This window comes from Lissotriton helveticus, chromosome 6 (assembly GCF_964261635.1).
Source record: "Lissotriton helveticus chromosome 6, aLisHel1.1, whole genome shotgun sequence".
NCBI classification, from domain to species: domain Eukaryota; kingdom Metazoa; phylum Chordata; class Amphibia; order Caudata; family Salamandridae; genus Lissotriton; species Lissotriton helveticus.
In genome coordinates this window covers 127646471-127665603 of record NC_136067.1, presented here as the reverse complement: position 1 = coordinate 127665603, position 19133 = coordinate 127646471, and the positions used below count along the sequence as shown (strand labels likewise).

The window sequence follows — 19133 nt, the reverse complement described above, 5'->3', positions numbered from 1 at the left end:
TCACCCATAGTTGATGAAGAAATTCGTTCTGCTGTACACTATGCGTGTAAGGTAAAGGATGGATACTGGCTACAGACATTACAAAAGCAGATGTCTCTAGTGGTGTGCTGGAATGCTGCTAACAGTGTTGTAGTGCATGTAGGGTGGTAGACAAGCCTATCCCTTGCCAGAAAGAGTAAAACCGGGTCTAACGTGACGAGCTGGAGTTTCAATCATTTGCTTGGTCTGTTTATAGCTGGCTGGGTATGTAGGCTAGATGCTCCCTCTAGTCCAGAGACATTTAAGGCATGGACAAAGTGGGCCCTGGCACAGGGCCCCAGCCTTTCAGAGAGCCCCCTCATAGAGCCAGCTCTGTTCTGCAGAGCCTCTTGCCCTGATGACCTTATATAATTCTTAAACAGATTGTTTTATATATCGTTTTAATATAATTTATTTGTAATGTGGGTGATGTATAGAAGTCCATTACAGACATTTTGCAGACAAAGTTCTGTGTTTTAACACCATGCAACATCCATAAAAAAGCTCAAAACAGGACCGCCCACATGAGAAATGGGAGGGGTCACAATTATTTTTAATAATAATATTAGTGAATTTTTGTTCAATTAAAATATTGAATACATATGTCACTATCCCGGAATATTAGATGTAAATACATTTAGAATTTGGATGAGTGTGCATGTGCACTGTCAGTGACCTGGCCACAGAGGGCATGAAAAAGTTGAAATTAGATCATAAATTCAAAGCTGCTCTGAACAGAAGCCGAAAACACAAAATACATTTGACCCAGGGTCCCCGAAATCCTAAAGATGTCCCTGCGCAAGTCTACTGCTGACTGTCTCTTGTCTCTTCGCTTTTCCTGCAACTGGCAGCTATCGTGAGGACGGAGTGATTTTAAATACCTGTAACAACAGCCTACCTCTCGCGGTACCCGCTCCGCGGGTCCCGCTTCGTGTGGGGTGGATCCAGGAACTTAAGCATCACGACGGTGTCCTGTGAAGGCGAGTGACATTCGGGGCTGCGAGCGAGAGCAGGCGCTGGACTGGGACTACTGTTCCCAGGAGCGCTTGCCTGCCCGAATTGAGAGCACCTGGGCCGCTCTCCCTGTCTGCTCCTCCCCTTCCCCTGTGCTTTAAAAGTCTTGCGTTTTGGATTTTCATTGGGACGCTTTTCCTGCAACTGGCAGCTATCGTGAGGACGGAGTGATTTTAAATACCTGTAACAATAGCCTACCTCTCGCGGTACCCGCTCCGCGGGTCCCGCTTCGTGTGGGGTGGATCCAGGAACTTAAGCATCACGACGGTGTCCTGTGAAGGCGAGTGACAGGCGGGGCTGCGAGCGAGAGCAGGCGCTGGACTGGGACTACTGTTCCCAGGAGCGCTTGCCTGCCCGAATTGAGAGCACCTGGGCCGCTCTCCCTGTCTGCTCCTCCCCTTCCCCTGTGCTTTAAAAGTCTTGCGTTTTGGATTTTCATTGGGACGCTTTTCCTGCAACTGGCAGCTATCGTGAGGACGGAGTGATTTTAAATACCTGTAACAACAGCCTACCTCTCGCGGTACCCGCTCCGCGGGTCCCGCTTCGTGTGGGGTGGATCCAGGAACTTAAGCATCACGACGGTGTCCTGTGAAGGCGAGTGACAGGCGGGGCTGCGAGCGAGAGCAGGCGCTTGACTGGGACTACTGTTCCCAGGAGCGCTTGCCTGCCCGAATTGAGAGCACCTGGGCCGCTCACCCTGTCTGTTCCTCCCCTTCCCCTGTGCTTTAAAAGTCTTGCGTTTTGGATTTTCATTGGGACGCTTTTCCTGCAACTGGCAGCTATCGTGAGGACGGAGTGATTTTAAATACCTGTAACAACAGCCTACCTCTCGCGGTACCCGCTCCGCGGGTCTCGCTTCGTGTGGGGTGGATCCAGGAACTTAAGCATCACGACGGTGTCCTGTGAAGGCGAGTGACAGGCGGGGCTGCGAGCGAGAGCAGGCGCTGGACTGGGACTACTGTTCCCAGGAGCGCTTGCCTGCCCGAATTGAGAGCACCTGGGCCGCTCTCCCTGTCTGCTCCTCCCCTTTCCCTGTGCTTTAAAAGTCTTGCGTTTTGGATTTTCATTGGGACGCTTTTCCTGCAACTGGCAGCTATCGTGAGGACGGAGTGATTTTAAATACCTGTAACAACAGCCTACCTCTCGCGGTACCCGCTCCGCGGGTCCCGCTTCGTGTGGGGTGGATCCAGGAACTTAAGCATCACGACGGTGTCCTGTGAAGGCGAGTGACAGGCGGGGCTGCGAGCGAGAGCAGGCGCTGGACTGGGACTACTGTTCCCAGGAGCGCTTGCCTGCCCGAATTGAGAGCACCTGGGCCGCTCTCCCTGTCTGCTCCTCCCCTTCCCCTGTGCTTTAAAAGTCTTGCGTTTTGGATTTTCATTGGGACGCTTTTCCTGCAACTGGCAGCTATCCTGAGGACGGAGTGATTTTAAATACCTGTAACAACAGCCTACCTCTCGTGGTACCCGCTCCGTGGGTCCCGCTTCGTGTGGGGTGGATCCAGGAACTTAAGCATCACGACAGTGTCCTGTGAAGGCGAGTGACAGGCGGGGCTGCGAGCGAGAGCAGGCGCTGGACTGGGACTACTGTTCCCAGGAGCGCTTGCCTGCCTGAATTGAGAGCACCTGGGCCGCTCTCCCTGTCTGCTCCTCCCCTTCCCCTGTGCTTTAAAAGTCTTGCGTTTTGGATTTTCATTGGGACGCTTTTCCTGCAACTGGCAGCTATCGTGAGGACGGAGTGATTTTAAATACCTGTAACAACAGCCTACCTCTCGCGGTACCCGCTCCGCGGGTCCCGCTTCGTGTGGGGTGGATCCAGGAACTTAAGCATCACGACGGTGTCCTGTGAAGGCGAGTGACAGGCGGGGCTGCGAGCGAGAGCAGGCGCTGGATTGGGACTACTGTTCCCAGGAGCGCTTGCCTGCCCGAATTGAGAGCACCTGGGCCGCTCTCCCTGTCTGCTCCTCCCCTTCCCCTGTGCTTTAAAAGTCTTGCGTTTTGGATTTTCATTGGGACGCTTTTCCTGCAACTGGCAGCTATCGTGAGGACGGAGTGATTTTAAATACCTGTAACAACAGCCTACCTCTCGCGGTACCCGCTCCGCGGGTCCCGCTTCCTGTGGGGTGGATCCAGGAACTTAAGCATCACGACGGTGTCCTGTGAAGGCGAGTGACAGGCGGGGCTGCGAGCGAGAGCAGGCGCTGGACTGGGACTACTGTTCCCAGGAGCGCTTGCCTGCCCGAATTGAGAGCACCTGGGCCGCTCTCCCTGTCTGCTCCTCCCCTTCCCCTGTGCTTTAAAAGTCTTGCGTTTTGGATTTTCATTGGGACGCTTTTCCTGCAACTGGCAGCTATCATGAGGACGGAGTGATTTTAAATACCTGTAACAACAGCCTACCTCTCGCGGTACCCGCTCCGCGGGTCCCGCTTCGTGTGGGGTGGATCCAGGAACTTAAGCATCACGACGGTGTCCTGTGCAGGCGAGTGACAGGCGGGGCTGCGAGCGAGAGCAGGCGCTGGACTGGGACTACTGTTCCCAGGAGCGCTTGCCTGCCCGAATTGAGAGCACCTGGGCCGCTCTCCCTGTCTGCTCCTCCCCTTCCCCTTCAGTCGTATATAAATTGACACTGTCAACACCGCTGCGCGGTAGCGCGCGGGAGCGCCGGGAGCGCCAGGAGAAGCCCGGGACAAGGGCGGGACCGTCTGTGGCCGTCATAGGCCGGAGTAGGCTGGGCTGGGCCCACCCTCTTGCGTTAGATAACTGAGTTCTGGTCTCATCACCTGATATAGCTCTCCATATACTACCATCTCACCCAAGTAGAAATGCCCTCTCCGGCAACGGAGGGTACCCCCATGAAGCAGGGAGGGGTTAAAAACAAGACCCTAGATAATTACTTTCCCCAGGCCGCGGGAGATGGGGATAAGGAGAGTACCTTAACTCGGCTCAGGGCAGAGCGAAGACGCTCCATAGATAATCTGAAAAACAGGCCCCTTGGTGAAAATTCTACTTCACTCAGTGAAGAGCTGATCTCTATAGACGATGTCCCTCTCCTGCTGAGGGATTGTACCAACACCGCAACAGTTCCATCTACGAGTCTAACCCCAACCATCAGCCCAAGCCCAAGCAGGGTGACCATTGACTTAATTTCCCAACCCCCTCCAGCCCGGAAAGCTAAAACTAAGCCAGCCGTTGCACAAGGAGCACATGGGCCCCCCCCCAAACAAACGTAGGAGGAAGTCGAGGGGTGCCCAGGGTAAAAACAAATCAAAAACCCCTCACTCTGAGTTTGGGAGGACATCTAAACTCCCCCCTCCGACGGAGAGATTAATGGATGAAGTAAACCCCAAACCTACTGTACAGGCTGTTATTGCTCCCGCCCCGATAAAAGATATAGTAAATAATATTGCTAATGTCCCCCTTTCTGTTGTCCCGCTAGGTAACCTGGAATTTCTGCTCAGGTCGCTACTACTACCAATCAGCGAGAGCATCAAAAAGGTTGAGATTAGACTTACTATCCTGGAGGCTACATTAAGTAGCATGAAATACCCGGCTGGCCTCCAGGGAAGATCTTCGGAGTCCATTTCCACTCCTATGGTTCCCCAGCAGCTCCCAACTAGTGCAGGGAGCTCAGCCACCCCACAGGCTGTGAATGCCAAGGCCCCTCCACAACCCCTAAGGACTAACTCTGTACCAAGTAAGTCATTTAACTCCAATAGGTCGCCCCCCCCGCAGAACCTGTCCCTCTAACACAATCTGCAGACAGTGTTGCCCCAACACCTTTAATGAAGCCTCCCCCCAAGCCACGTAGGCCTAATCTACCCCCAGAGGAAAATGATTACATGGTAGTCATGGCGGGTGTTCCCTCACTTGAAGCGGGGGAGGTGGAGGACTTTTGGGGCATATTACCAAGCAATAGCGATAATTATCGCTATTGCTTGGTTAGCGGGAAAAAAATATCGCCGAGCACCGAGGATTTTTACCGCTGAGATACCTTGATATTATCAAGGTTTATCTCAAAAGCGGTAAAAATCCTGCGAAATGCATGAATATCGCTGAAAAATCAGCGATATTCATGCATTATCGTGACAATGCTCTTAGCCATGTTATCCACCTTCCATTGGATAACATGGCTAAGAACTGCTCTTAGCAGGCGTTAGCTTTTGGAGATATTCGCGCATAGCGCGAATATCTCCAAAAGTTGTTAATAGGAGTTAGAGATGTTAGCAACTGTTTTCAGTCGCTAACATCTTGGCACGCCCACTTTGCATGTCATTAGCGATAATTATCGCTGACATGCAAAGTGGGCCCCTAAATGCCCGCTATCGCCTAAAAGCTGTCGCTAACTGGTGTTAGCGACAGCTTGGTAACAGGGCGATAAAATTATCGCCGCATTAGCGGGAAAAAGTCCCGCTAATGCGGCGATAATGCCCTTGGTAATATGCCCCTTTGTTCCTTAAAATGCAGGGTAATCAAGTGGCTAAATGTGAATAGACCCCTCCCGGAACATCTTAACAATGAAATCATAATGGTTAGAAGGGTGCCCTGGGTGGGGAGAACACACAAATCCATAATAGGGGATTGTATATTGGTGAGCTACAGGGATGCTGGAACTGTCTGTCACATATGTCAGGGAAAGAATAGATCACGGGAATCCACTATTCAAACCCTCCACGTGTCTTTCTTCTTTCCCCCTATCCCTGCTCCTGTACACCCGCCCCATACCTATGATAATTGGACGAGGGTTGGTCGGAGGGGAAGACGGCATGAATTTAACCCCAGGCCACTATTCAGCCGCCCAGAGCCATCTTTTCACACTTTCAATCGGTTCAATTCTTTGGACGGCCTTGAGGGGGTCGATTGACAAACGGATATGGTCCCCTTGGGAGTTGGGAAAAAAGGGGCCTTAACAGACGAGTTGGAGCTGCAAAGTTCCCTGGCACAGCAAACTTCATCCAGCTGGGTCGGGAAGCCTGTGTTAGATGGGTCCAGGGTTATAGACATTGAAAGCATAGGAGGGAGACACGGGCTGGAAATACAAGGGTCAGAAATTGAGATACAAATGGGGCCCCAAGGGGGAATAGAGCAGAGTTGTGAGGAACTGAGAATGATTTCTTGGAATATAGCAGGTTTGGCAGCCAAATTTAACAACAAAGAGTGGCTTGATTACATTAGAAAATTTCATGTAATCAGCCTGCAGGAGACATGGGCCCCGGAGAACAATTTTCATTTGCAGGGGTATAAGTGTTTCTTTGTACCCGCGCTTAAATCTCGATCAGGGAGAGCCATGGGAGGACTATCTATTTACATAGATTTAGACCTCCCGGGTAGTTGGTGATTGGAATTCCCAAGGGATACAAGCAGTTCGGTTCACCGGGAAGGGGCTAAGAGTCACCGTTTTTAATATCTATAACAACGAGATCGCGGGAGAGCACACCTCATTTGTAGCTGAATTAGATTATAGGCTGGGTCAGGAAATAACAGTCCAGAAAAAGGGGCAGTCAAATGCGCTGTTGGTAATGGGAGATTTTAATTGCCACCTTTGTCTGGCATTGGTCCCAACAAACACAGACTGGTCCCAATGCCCTATGGAGAAGGGGCCGCATTTCTCCCACACGCCGACAGGGTCAGCTTTCAGTATGCTCCGGCTCAAGTACGACCTTGAGCACACTATTAATATGATAGGCACACAGAAGGATGGTACACTCCCACCCACATTCAAGGGCAGAGGATGCTCATCCGTTATAGATTATATCCTGGTCTCAAGATCCCTGCAAAATAAGATAATTAGTGTAGGGATAGAATGGAGTAGTTTCAGCGACCATAACCCACTTGTTTTGGAGCTGATGTATAGGGTGGGTCCAAAAAGTAGAGATAACCACATAACCGCGGAGAGGGTAATAGATCAGGGCAGGAGATTAAAGTGGGCCAAAATAGATGGGGAAAAGTTCTATAAGGCCCTGGTGGACGCTGGTAAATCTGCTATTAATGACTGTTTAGATACAGAAGTCCACGGTCCAAGGCTACTGGAAGCATTCGGTCAGATTGCTAATCTGGTTGATGGCTTACTAAAAACTAGTGCGCCCATAAAGAACCATGGCAACCCTCGATGGTTTGACAAAGACTGTTCAAAAGCACTGAGGGAGCTCAAAAGCAGCCTTAAATTCAAACCAAGGGACTCCCAAAAAAATAAGGCGTGCAGGGAGAAATATAAGAAAGAGACCAAGAGGAGGAAACTTGCTCTGCAGGGAGAAGCGTGGGCAGACTTAAGAGAAGCAGGGGAAAGAAAGGATTTAGCGGGTTTTTGGAGAATTATCAACAATCCCACTTTCCAGGAAAACGACACCCCGGAGATAGGGTCTAACATCCTTCCAGAACAGTGGGTTACTCACTATAGGGGTTTGTATAATCATGAGCCAGGTACCCCCGTAAAGACACCTGAAATCCCAATTCAGGTTTCAATGGTTATATTCACTATCAAGGAGATTACTGCTGGGATAGAGGGTCTGACCAGAAACAAAGCCCCTGGCCCTGACGGAATCCCCCCCGACCTGTTTCTGAGCAGCATAGACCTTTGGGCCCCTTTAATGACCAGGGTTATAAACACTGCTATCACCTGTGGTTTGCCATCGTCCTGGTCCAAAGCAATAATTGTGCCGATTTTTAAGAAGGGCAAAAGGGACGACCCTAAGTGTTATCGTCCTATATCCCTGATTGACGTATCGGCTAAACTTCTGGGAAGGGCGATCCTCAATAGACTGTCCGAGTGGTCCGAAGAAAATAATATCTTCTCGGACACTCAATATGGTTTTAGGACAGGGAGGTCCACCAGCGATCAATGCCTGAACCTTTATATGCTGACTGCCAAATACACTAGGGCTAGTGATGAATCGATCTACATGGGATTCATGGATTTGGCAGCGGCATTCGATCACGTCAACAGGGAGAAACTGTGGGACATGATGTCCCACATGGGGATAGAGAGTGGCTTAATCAACATACTTAGGGAACTGCATAGTGACACCATGGCTAGGGTTCGTTAAAACAGGGAGGGGGGGCTGACCGACTCTTTTCCCTGTATGAGTGGAGTCCGGCAAGGCTGTATTCTTGCCCCTTTTTTGTTCTCCCTTTATATTAATAATCTGGAGCAGTATCTGTTAGGTTTAAAGACAGACTGCCCAAGGGTGGGGTCGCGTCATATTCCTGTTCTGCTTTACGCAGATGACGCGGTCCTGATTGCACGCACACCCAGGAGCTTACAAATCTTGATTGACGGATTTGTTAAGTTCATGGGTGCCCTAGATCTTTCTGTTAACCTGGGTAAATCCTATGTGCTCCTGGCTGGTAAAAAAACCCCTTCAAAATTCACTTACACAATAGGAAGCCACATAGTAGAAGAGGTCAAAACGGTTCCTTACCTAGGTGTAACTTTTGATGGCGCATTACAGTTTAACTCCCTGGTGGAGGAGCGTTGCTGTAAAATGATCGCTTCTAATGGGGCAATAGCAAGCTACGGCAGGAGGTTAGGCAGATGGAGCCCGGAACAGGTGATGAACCTGTACAGCTCCGTATCATGCTCTAAAGTAATCTATGGGGCAGAAGTATGGGGCTTCGTTAACACCACAAGAATCCAACGGGAAGAAAATAAATACCTAAAATCCATCTTGAGGGTACCCCCAAGTACTGCTGGCTTCATAGTACACAGGGAATTAGGGAGGCCACACCTAGATGATTTGGTAAAACTCAGGCCAATCGTGGCCTGGCTAAAAATCTGGGTTAATCCTGATGCGTCTCTAAGCAGAGAAATTTTATCGGACTGTTTAGAGAGGGACAAATGTATGCGAATTCCCTGGCTCAATTATGTAAAGAACACCCTAGAGGAACTAGGCCTTGGGAATCTCTTCACTAACCCTGAAACAATTGTAGCCCAGCATAAGATGCAAGTAAAAAAAATCTTTCTAGAGCTGAAATGTCAATGTAGAGCTGAGGCTGAAGGGCTTAAAAAGACAGTGAGGGCCCATAACCTGGTGAAGAGCGTTGAGGGAATGGAGCCATATTTGTACCTTATGCACAATGCACATGATAGATTCTGGATGTGTCGTTTTAGACTGAAACTACTCCCATTTATGTTGGCATCACCAGCAGGGTTTGCAACATCAATTGAACAGAAGGGATCCTGTGGCTGCGACAATAGGTCTCCGCAGGATTCCCTTCACTTTGTTTTACTCTGTCCTTTTTTTATAATGCCCAGGCGCAGATTTCTTGTAAAAAATTTAAAACAAGCTAAACTGGAACATGCCAGGGAGGCATTAGTCTTTTTACAAAAGGCATCGGACCCGTTTACACTGTGTTGTATAATGAGTTTTATGAAGGTAGCGGTCCGTTTAAGGCTAACTAGGGGTGATGAATGATGTGTTCCCGATTTTATTGTTCCCAAAGTGTTATATTCTCTCTTCGCTTATGTTCCATGTTAACACTAATATTTTTTGTACCAGGATCTTGAAAATGTTTAATGATTTTTTATTCATATAATTATGTATGTGCTTTTATGGTGATTTTTAATCATCGAATAAAGATTCCTTGACTGACTGACTGTCTCCTCAAATAGTGGATCTTGCCGTGGTACCTCCCTGGACAAAGTGATGAGACTGTCTGTTTTTAATAAGGGGCTCATTTTGAATTCGACAGACGCAAAACACGGACAAAAAGCAGTTAAGCCCTGTCCTTCAAATTCTCCAATCCAGGCAATTGGCAAGTTTCATGCTGAAGCACTGCCGGCTCTGTTGGTGGAAATCTTTGGTCGACAAACCCTCTGCCACTGGGCTATTAATGAAAGTGCATGAGACCATCTGCCCAATTTAGGGCACTCATTCTAATGTACATGCTCCGGACTACCAGGGAAGGCCTGATGGTCATGAATATATAGCCACAAATTAGCTTCACTTGTTGAGGGAAAACTCCAGGCACGTCAGTGCTGTTTCTTTGTTTTACAATAATAAAATTGCTTGGAAGTTTGTTTTTTAGAAACAAAAACATTGCCAAGTGAGTGCATTAACCGTGGAGTGAATTTCGCAAAGCTTCAGTGCATTCAACTTAAGGTACAGAGATCCTGCCTGCCTGCTGCCAGTCTTCCACCAGGGGAGCTGAGCCTTGGGCATTCCGCTGCTAACCTAGCTGGTTGGCCACTCACCACTCGCCTAACGGCCAGAGATGCCGACTATGGAGTTGGGAAACCAGGTTTGAGTCTTGGCATCGGCTGAACATCCTGTGATTCTGGGCAAATCATTTAATCTACCTATACCTACTAAAAATGAGTGAGTCCTTGTGTAATGTAACTGGTGCTCATCTAAAGCGCTCAATACCTTTGGGTCCAGTTCGTGCCATATAAAACCGCAACAAAAAAAACCTTGAAGCCCCTAAGGATGATGCCATAATAGAAACCTGTTGCAGCCATGCAACATTTACTCACACACATAAACCCATACACAAACATACAATGCTCATGTAAGCATACATGCAATATACATCCTGTCAGAGTAACATGCAAATATAGAAGTAAAAAAAGTAGTGAAAGAGTTAGTGAGTGAGCGTTTACAATTGTTAATGGTAAGGCAAACTATCTCTCTTAGCCGAGCTTGCCAGACTGTTTGCAGCTAGTTAGTGAAAAGCAGAGCATGAAAAGAAAACTCTTTCACAAAGTATTCCACCAAGGCCTCGTTTAATAGTGCCTCATCATTTTGTGACCTCTGCACAAACACAAGTGTGAGCCTGGGTCACAATTAAACATGTGTACAGTTTATCGCACCCAGTAATGGTGACCTTTTTTGATCCGCTTACAGGAGCCGTCCTTTCAGGTAAGAGTGGTAGGGGGGTGAGGCTGAGGAGATGACAGACGAGGGAAAATGAAATATTAATTTAATTTCCCCCATCGTCATCTGGCAAGTCCCGCTCACCCCACCGCTCTTATCTGCTTAGCTATAATGATAATGCTGGTTTCCAGCTTGGCTGCATTAAGTTGAGAACAACTTTCATACTCCCACATTTTGATATTGAATAGATAGAAAGTAAGGGCCCAGTTACCAATTTGGTGGTCCAAGAGCAGGCTGTGATGCCAACGCCCCACTCCGCGACTGCCAAACTCGAACGCTGCCCTTCCACCGGATTCTGAGTAATTTTGTTGTATGGCGGTCCCACAGCAGTGCAGTTTAAAGACTCATAGTAAACTCGTAAACAGGGCCTCAGTCTTTGCCAGTCCGTGAAATCATATGCCAGCTTTCCTATTAGATGGACTTTTCTAGCACTTAGTTGCCCATAAAATTGAGGGATGCATGTTAAACTCAAGAGTGCCTTCAGATATATGTTAAAAAGCCATGGGAAGAATGGTGTATCCCAAGGAAAGCCACATGCTAAAAGCAATCAAAACAAAGTATCCCAGATAAATTCTTGTAGGCAGGCCACTTTGAAAAGTTGAACAATGACGAACACAGCAGATACAAGAGCAAAGGATGACCAACTGTGTAAAAGGATGTCCAAAGGTCCATGAAAACCAGTATATCACCAGGCCACCAAGAAACTAGAATGCTCTTCAGAGTAAAATATTAATATATTGCTATAGCAGATCTGAACAAGAGATTTTCCTTAGTGCAGTGAGTGATATTGTATCCCTTTGATAGCTGAAATTGACCCTCAGTAGGCGTTGCCCCCATTGAGCAGTGTCAACATTCGCTTTGACAACTTTTTCCAAGTGACTCGCAATTCCCAGTTCCGGAAGCTGGATTTTCCAATCAAATAAGGACGGTAAGCAACGCAGTAATAAATGCTGCTGTTCAATTTTGATGCAGAATTTTCAGAGGATTTTCAAGCAAACACTATGCCAGGTGTAAACGGGCGGAATTTGTCTGTGGAAAAAGGTCCAGAATTTGGTAAATGCCTGCAGAGATTGTTGAAGTAACAAGCAGGTCCCTTGAAATTTCCATGGAGAAAACTCATATAACACTTGAAACAGTTGCATTCCAGTATTGTCAATCCATGTGGTATCAGTAATTTTGGGTGGGAAATTACTACATCAGGAATTTGTTCCTAGATGAAATAAGAGCCGTTAAGGCCTGGCATGGCCCTGAGGGTATTTGAGACCATGTGTGCCTCTAAGGGCCCTTGAGGTCCTGTGTGGTCTTGAGAGCTCTTGGGCCCCTGTGTGAATATCCCCCACAGAGTGTACAGACTGGTATAAGGAAGGGTGAATCAGAGCAATAAACAATACTGTTAAGTAATTCAAGCATTACCTCACCAGTGTAACCCCCAAGTAACTGAAGTATGGCATTTTACTATGGTTTACATTTTGGATTAAGTATGATCTAGTCTCCTAAGGTTACTGATGTAGAGTCATTTCTGCAGATGCTTACATTGATGTTTACTACAAAGAGCAGCCATGTGCATTGGGTAATTGTATATGCAGACGTGAATGTAAATATGTTACTGACTTGTGACCTTATGAGACTAGTGCCACTGGTCGCACTGGTTGAGAAATGTGCATGATTGGCACAGTGAACGAATGATACTAAATCCAGCTAGAAGGATTATAACCTAGTGATAAAGATTGCCCATGTCATTTAATACATTCAGGGTGCTATCAATATATGGGTCCTTTTTGCCTATTGGGGTCTTTGTACTATCACCAACAGACACTACTGGTGATTATAATGTAATCTAGCATTAAAGTGTGCTTCTGAGGGCCTTACCGGTTGTTAAAGATCTTCTACCTGAGTTATAAGCCTATAAAGAGGAAGAGGGACCTCAACAACCGATGTAGCCAGAGATGGAAGGACTGTAAAGCTATTACAACATTTCGGCAGTTAAGGGTAGAATGTTATAAATTAAACATATGAAGGGCCGCTATTGGCCCGCTGCCCTTCTATATAGCTCACAACATTCCAATATTCTAATAACACAATGAAACACAGCTGAGCTATCTTATTTGCGTTTAGTCTCCGCCACAAGTGCAGAGCCTCTCTAGTCATACAATTACTATTAGTAAAAATTAAACTTGTAGTTTGTGAATACCAAAAAAGTGTTGAACTTACATAAAAGTGTAACTTTACCTTTGTAAATCAAGCCCATAGATTTATTTTCACACTGAGAGGATAAAGCAACAAGAAAGCGAAGCTCCAGATAAAGTGTTTTGCTTACTCATCAACTCTTAGAATCATAAACTACTAATTTTACTGTATGACCCACATAACTGCTCAGAACAAATTGTTGTCTGCTATAAGTGGCCCGCCATGGTCAGTGCACGCATCGCTGCAGCAGCTTTCATGACAGCAGACAAGAGATGCCCACTCAGCCTTCCGCTGATGCTTACTGCAGCAGCCAGTAAGAGCCCATTTCCAGAGCCCAGAAGACCAGTGTTTCTCAGAATGCCAACACTGGCCATTCTTCTAGCCACACTTGGCTTCTCTCTGGGCCTTCTTGTGCTGTTGGCACATCCATTGCATGGAGCTCACTCGGGTGCTTCAGAGCTTCCATTTCTTTTTCTTCTCTCACAGTTTAAGGGGGAGCCAAGGGTCAGCAACACACAGCAATCCTGAGGCTTGTCTAACCTGACTACCTGACTGATGGTAACAATTCTCACAGTTTATACCAATTCGCAAGCCTGGGTCGGATGACTGACAGAATATTGGAAACAAAAAATCATGTGGACAGAATATTGTGTCAAAAATATCATGGACCCAATATCGAGAAGGTAAGTGCAAATAGGTATTATAGATTTACCATTCTTAAACACATCTACGTGCCTTAAAGATATTTATATCATCAAAGTATATGTATGTGGAGTTATATATACAGTAAAACTGTGCTTACCTATAGAAACTTACCTTCATGATAGTTTTGTCCTCAATATTCTCTACACACTATTTTGTCCCATGATATTTTTGTTTCCAATACTGTACCATCTGAGCGACCTCAGAGCAGCGGCAGACTCAGCAGGGTTACATATACTTCGTAACACTGCGGGCAACTCCGCTGGCACCCAAACTTAAATGTCCACCATAATGACTAAAGCCTCGCCTCAGCATCGGATGATGTCACACTCTGTATTTAATGAACTACATTTTTTGGCTTTTGGATTTCTGTATTTTTATATTCACAAAATAATTTATGAATATGCGAAGTAGTACTATAGGAGCATTCTTTTATATTCCATTAAATGCCTTTTTGAATCTGGCCCAAAAAGTCCAACTCCCTATTAATAAATTTGCAAAGTGGGGATAGTCCTTTCTGTTTGTACTAATTGTATAGGAATGTTTCCCACGTTTTCTCATTTTAGATGTTTCTGTCCAATTCACAAAGGCATATAAGAGTTTGTAAAAGAGTACTACAGAATAATCGACCTAAGGGTAACAAGTATCACCTGTAAGAAATATTTACATTCACACATAATTAAACCATGTATGGGTGGCCTAATCGTGTGCACATGACTCAGTGACCATTTCTATTCCATAATGAAAATGGGGTGACCCAGTAAAGTTAAAGGACCAGGGTATTGGTCGGTACAAAAAACAAGTGGTCCTAGACTAACGTAGTATTAGTTTTTAAATTTAAACTTGTAGCAATAAATGGCTGCAAGGATATACATATATATCCAATAAGGCGCGTACAGTATTACAGAAACATACATTTCAATTACAAGGCCACTAGGGTAGAGATTGAAAACACAGTTTATTCAATCATATATGGTATTTTATCCAAAAAGACATATACAATGTCATATCCACATGGTTATATTCAGACAGGAAGTGGTATGTGAAGGATCAGTGCTCATGTGATAGAAGATATGAAAAAAGGCGGAAAAGAAGGCAGTAATTGTTTCAAAAAACTTCAAGTATATGAGATCCAGTGTAAGTAAAAAACGGTCTCTCATCACAATTCAGGCCTACCCCTATACATACAGTAAGACATAGTACATTTTTGGTTTAGACTGTTATTTTCACAGTATAATCGCTTCTGATTTTTCAAGTGTAGGGGTCAGGAGAAGGGTGTGGGCCTATTCGGGGACGTCGACGTTTCGACCCTGGTGCATAGGGGTTAGTATGGTCCTCAGCGGCGGGTCTTCTTCAGGACGGGGGCAAGGGGCATCTGAAAATAACCATGATACTAGATAAGAGTGGCCATGCTAAATGGAGTTTATCAAAAGAGGGGGGGGGTTCAACCGATTCGAGGTGCCTTACTGACTCCGAAAATATAACTATGAAATTAAAATGGGCTCCCTATGGAATCTGTCAGGTGAGTAGCCAAGAGTTGATCAATCATAAATTGGTTAAATTAGTAGTCCTGTAAATGTATCAGGAAGTTGTGGGAACATTTCCCAGTACTGTGAATAAACACACATGGGGACGATTTAGACATCACATTAGCAAAAGAAAAATTTATAACTCGGAGTAGCCAATTGACTGAAGATGACTCACCCACGGTTAGGAGAAACGACACGTGGGCGTGTTGTGATAGTAGTCATAAATAACATCGATCTGCCAAGGAAGAGATGATTGAAGTTATTATACTTGTGAACGTTAACAAAGGGGCGTGAAGAAACAAGCAGTAGTTGCAATCTCTCATGTTCCCAATACCTTTTTCTTTAAAACGTAGAGACTCCGATTAATGGAAGTGTCCGTCGGCCTCGCTGCCATCGTTACAGTTCAGCGTGTTGTGTTTATAAATCTGTCAGAGGAAAGGAATGGGTAGAATCAGCCGATCGTACCCATCCGAGTTTACGCGCTAATAGTGAAAGCTGTTAATGCCATTCCTGGTTGCAAATACCTTAGGAGAATTCAGGAGGTTCTGAAACAAACGAGCCGCATCCATCAGCCTCGCTGCGAGAGAGAGCGAGCGGCGGTTCCAACCGGATTTATACAGTCAACGTGCACATATGGGACCGGGCGCTCATGCGGTGACGTGATGCGCTGGTCGAATTTAAAGGGTGAAAAGACGAACTGTTTGGCGTAGCGTGGATGAGAAGTGCAGCGGGCTTATCAGGATTTTACATAATCAAGATTTCACATAATCAAATGCCTGGCTATCACATGGCGAAATAAAATAAAAATAAAAATAAAAAAAACACAACTGGGTGCATAGATAATAAAGACGTCCCAATGTAAATGAAAAGCGACATAGAGGAGTGTGGTCGCAGCATTATGGGTGGTTCACAAACCCTTTCACCAAACATATATTTGACGTTGCTACACACAGAATACATTTATATTACAAAAAAATGACATAAATAAACAGTACCAAACTACATGTTGAAAAGCCAATGTATATGACGGAGAACATACACAGAAGTCTCTGCTCATATTGTTGTTAAAAACAGCATGTGAATGACGGAGAACATGCACAAATGTCTCTGGTCATATCTAGAAATAGGATTCGTGGTGTACATTCCTTCCAGGGTCCTATGGTCCCGTCCTAAAATTTTGGGCCTAAGGCCCCCGAGGACAGCAACAACGTCCATTCAGATTTATAGTTGGATAGGTGGGCCAGGGGCCCCCTGAAAACAGCAACAACATAAAGGTGTACCTAACCATTATTCAGAAGGCCTATCTGTTTGGTGATTTCCTCATGTCATGTTCGTTCAGGCCCCTATTCACAGTGTCAAAGATGTGGATCCACTTACACTCACGGACATTCATGGTGTTCGCAAAATTCCCACCTTGTGGGTTTATCTGTACCTTCTCCATGATCCACCACCTTAGACTCTCAGCCAAGTGTCCAAAGGTGGCAAAATGTTCTACCAGGGGTGCGCCTTGTGTGCCGCATCTGATCCTGCTGCAGTGCTGCATGATGCGACACTTTACTTTTTGTACCGTTTGTCCTATGTACAAAAGATCACATGGACATGATATGGCATAGATGACCCCAGCTGTATTGCAGTTGGTATGTTGCCTTAGTGTGTGAGTGTAGGTGTTGTAGGTACAATGTTTCAGTTCCTTGGTGAGAGGACAAGCCTTTCATGACCCACATTTATAGTGACCCAAAATGGGTGGGATGTTCCATAGGGGCGTCTGCTCCTCTATTGTCTTTCTGGGTAAAAGTGAATTCACCACAAAGTCCCTTACGTTTTTACCTTTTTTGAAAGCATACATTGGGGGATCCATAATTCCAAACTCGTCAGCCACTAGATGCCAATGTTGGTTGACAATCTTCCTTACCTCACTACTCTTGGTACAGAAAGTAGTGGCACATACAATCCTTTCCTTATTGGTTATGTTCTTCGACTTGGGTTCTATAAGGAACTCCCAGTGACAAAACCAGGCTCATTTCTGTGCCCTCTTGAGTAGGTTTTTGGGGTATCCCCTCTCCCTGAGACGTTCCAACAGACCAGCTGACTCTACAAAAAAGTCCTCTATCTTACTGCAATTCCTACACAACCTTAGGAACTGGCCAAACGGCAAGTTGTCCCTAAGGTTGCGTGAATGGTGGCTGGAGTACTGTAGGGGGGTGTTCCTCTCACTCGTTTTTTTATAGAGGGTAGTGTGGAGTTTACCCCCCCTCCCTAATTGAGATGGAGATGTCAAGAAAATGTATGGCCACTTTGTCTGATTCCAGTGAGAACTGGATATCGAGAGATCGATTGTTGAGCCAGATATGGAAATCCAACAATTGTTGAGTACTTCCCTTCCATATCATAAGGACGTCATCGATGTATCGACGCCAGAGAGAGACATGGTCTCTGTAGGGGTTGGTTTCACTATAGATGTGTGTGTGTTCATATGCATCTATATAAATAATGGCCAGGTCCGGGGCAAAACTTGCCGTCATGGCCACGTCTTTAGTCAGCACATAATGGTTTCCCTCAACGTAGAAAAAATGTTTTGTCATTGCTATCTTAAGTAATTGAATTATGAAATTGGTGGGAACGTAGCATGGTCTTGGGCGTTTGTCAAGTGCTACTCTGATGGTATCGAGTGCTTCTATTTGTGGGATGCTTGTATAAAGCGATGTTATATCCATTGTCACTAGGATGTTCTCAATGGGGTTATAAAGGCGTTTTTCTACCAATTGTATGGCCTGCATAGTATCACGTGAGTAGGCTGTAGTACCTTCTGCAATAGGTTTCAGAAAAACATCAATGTACTTACAGAGAGGTTCTAGAGCCAACCCGCACCCGGAGGTGATGGGTCTCCCTGGCGGGTTAGGTAGTCGTTTGTGCACTTTAGGGAGAGTATATATGGCTGGCATCCTAAGTTGCTCATTGTTAAGGTACAGATGTTCATGTTTCCTCAGAAAACCTTGTGTCAATCCATTGTCAGTTACACGTCTGATGGTATTCAAGATATCCCTGGTGGGATCCATTCTCAATTTGCAGTAATTCCCTTCTACCCCAAGTTGGGTTAATATCTCAGTTTTGTAGTCCTCCCTACCTTGGATCATGATAGCCTCACTTTGTCCGCGGGTTTAATAACAATGTCAACATTGTTCTTAAGTGTTTCCAGTGCCTGACGTTCTAGTTTAGAAGTATTGTATTTGACATACTGTCTCTCCTTGAGTAGTGTGTTGATATCCCTCATAACCACCAGCTCATATGCTAGAATCCTGTGTGACATGAGCTGGACTGGTGGAGTGAAGGTGGTTGGGGGGCGTAGGCCTGTGTTAGAAAATCTCGGTTTGTGGGGTACTTTGTTAAAGTAATGTTTGAGACGTACTTTACGAAAAAATTGGTGGAGTTCAATCTTTAGATTGAAGGTGTTGGGTGTGTTCGTGGGCACGAAAGATAAGCCCTTTTCCAAAATGGCACACTCTTCTGGTTTTAGGACATACTCAGATAGATTGATAAGAGGGCTAACATGCCTTACAGGCGTCGATCTTACCACCTGTAGTGTTGGCGTCTCGTTTAGATGTCCCCATGGGTCTCATGTCGGAAGTGTACCTGTTTCTTCCCGCTGCCTCTGCCTTGGTTCCACATGGGTTGACCCATCCCCCTGGAGAATCCCCGTCCCCTGGGTTATCCCCAGGGACGACCTCTCCCTCGATGGTTCTCCCATTGTTCCTCTTCTAAAAAAGGATTGTTTGAATAGTTAGTGCACTGGGGTGTGGTTGTGCTGGTGCTAGGTCTAT

The 19133-nt window shown here is 46.0% G+C and overlaps 1 protein-coding gene and 1 pseudogene across 1 annotated transcript in view; one reads left to right on the top strand and one right to left on the bottom strand.

Annotated features, from left to right (window-relative positions):
• Positions 1–19133, top strand: part of LRFN2 (leucine rich repeat and fibronectin type III domain containing 2) — a 1621598-nt gene that overhangs the window by 1176691 nt on the left and 425774 nt on the right. The gene's annotated exons all lie outside the window — the stretch shown is intronic.
• The window catches only part of LOC144762198 (uncharacterized), a 158493-nt pseudogene that overhangs the window by 81677 nt on the left and 57683 nt on the right, over positions 1–19133 (bottom strand).